We start from the raw sequence: 2472 nt of genomic DNA, 5'->3' as shown, positions 1-2472 counted from the left end.
CGCGCACTACCATGCCCAGCTAATTTTTTGATTTATTGTAGAGATGAGGTCTCACCAAGTTGCCCAGGTGAGTTGCAAACCCGCGGGCTCAGGTAATCCACTCACCTCAGCCTCCCAAGGCACGGGATTACAGGCTGAGCCACCGAACCCGGCTTCTGTTTTTCAAAGAGGGAAGAACCTCACCATAGGTATCAGACAACTAATTTGTCACAAAGCTAAGCTAGAACTACTCAGTTCAAGAAACTATGCCGTCTCCATGTAAACTACTCCATCTAGGACTGTGGAGTTCCTTCCCTCCCCCCTACCCCCCCATTCCCAACTATCCCAAAGTAAATGTATTTTCTGAATATTCTTTGCCTTGGAATCCCATTGCATTAATTTTCAAGAACCTAAACTACATATGTCTGTTTCCCTATATCTACATTCTTTTCTCACAAAGAATTCTGGGAAATTAATCAAATATGACTTTCCCTTAAAGAAGCTATATTGCTTCTCCTCTGATAGGCTGGACTCAGCCTACCCTGTAAACCATTATCATCACATAGGACTTCTTTCAAATCCCTTGCAAGGTTCACCTCCAATTATCTTTCAGTCCACTTAATTTCTAGTTTATACCTGCCTTACCATACCTAGTGGACTTCCCTCTTCTGGCTTAAACTCTTTCCTTTTTGTGAAAGATGCTTTTTTTCCCTGAAGCAGCCTCTTTTACTCTGCCAGTTAGTCAGTCATGCCGGGTTCTTTTTTTCTTCCCCCAAGCAGCTGGTCTTTTTGATGTCTGGCACACATTTATCTGGGCTTCCAATAAGATGTTTTTACATAGTTTCCAGGCTTCCTGGAGGTTATTGACTTTTTTAACTCTTCCATTCAATTTTTTCTCTAATTTCTAACATTTGTTAGAGTTTCTTTTTCAAAAGTTGAATACCTGGCTGATGGATCTCTTTGATTTTTCTCTCCCGCCAGATTGCTGAATTAAATACATCAGAATGTAAATACAATATTTCAAATTACCTCCAGGATGGAATCACTTCATGAATTTTCTGCACTTTCATGTTCCCTATAGTAAGCAACAGATGTTTAACCAAGTGAAATTGAAAATGCTAGTTCTTACCTGTTCATATTTTAGTGTGTGTACTTATTTATATAAAATATTCAGATACACTTGAGCCTGTATTCATCTACTTGGTAAAGACAATAAACTTAAGATGTTTTGTTGCTGCTAAAACATAACTGATGTGCATTAAACAAACTTGAACATAGAATCTGACTTGGTAGATTTGCTGTAAATTTACTCTAAATTGCCTGATAAACAGTCTCAACTGTTTGTTCTTTAAAGTGTATCTCAAAGCATGAAAAAAAAACATAATTCTGAATCTTTCTGAAAAATTCCTGTAAGCGCTCAGTTAATGGAGTGGCGAAAACAAGTACTTCCCCAAAAGGATAAAATTGCTCTTCAAGTTATACCAACATATCATGGAGATTTACTTTAAATTTATTTCACTTCGAAGTGTTTAGATCCAGAAGATTCCTAGGAGATCAACCAACCATAGGATGATACTCTATCATCAAGGCAATGTAATCCCATTATAGAACATGTGTCCTGACCAAAAATGAGACAGAATTCTCTAAATCACACCTCGCCTTGCTTAACAAATATTACACTGAGCTACCATACCTGGTACTGCTGGGTACAGAAAATGCCAGGAGTTGCCATCTCTGTCTTCAGGTTGCATATGGTTGAGGAGAAATAACAAGCATGTGCCTGCACACAGTTAATTATAATACAAGGCAGTTATGTCCAAAGCCCATGGGTCTAGTTCAAGCAGGGAATTTAGAGGAACAGGGCACAGAACCTTCAAGAGTTCAGAAGTGACTCAATGAAAGAAGTATTATTTGGGATACTTGGAGTCACTGAAGCTCAAAGCAGAGGAATGTCTCTAACCAAAGCAGTGATGTAAGAAAATTACACTGGCAATGTTCAGGATGAACCAGAGGGACAATAGACAAGAGGCAGGTAGACCAGTTAAGAACTATTTACGGGTGTGGTGGCTCACGCCTATAATCTCAGCATTTTGGGAGGTAGAGGCAAGAGGATTGCCTGAGCCCACGGGTTCAAGACCAGCCTGGGCAACATGGCAAAACCTCGTCTCTACAATAAATCAAAAAATTAGCTGGGCATAGTGGCACATGACTGTAGTCCCAGCTACCAGGGAGAGTGAGGTGGAAGGATCACCTGAACCCAGGAGGTTGAGGCTGTAGTGGCCGTGAGCATGCCACATCACTCCAGCGTGGGTGATAGACAGACTCAAACTAAAAAAAAAAAAAAAAAAGCTATTTAAAAAACAGTTTCCACGGCCAGGCTTTGTGGCTCAGCCGGTAATCCCAGCACTTTGGGAGGCCGAGGTGAATGGATTGCCTGAGCCCACAGGTTTGAGACCTTATCTCTACAATAAATCAAAAATTAGCCAGGCATGG

Source organism: Carlito syrichta, unplaced genomic scaffold, assembly GCF_000164805.1.
Source record: "Carlito syrichta isolate Samal-C Ts95f unplaced genomic scaffold, Tarsius_syrichta-2.0.1 Scaffold303299, whole genome shotgun sequence".
NCBI classification, from domain to species: domain Eukaryota; kingdom Metazoa; phylum Chordata; class Mammalia; order Primates; family Tarsiidae; genus Carlito; species Carlito syrichta.
The sequence above is the reverse complement of the archived record's forward strand: the minus strand, read 5'-3'. Positions refer to the sequence as shown.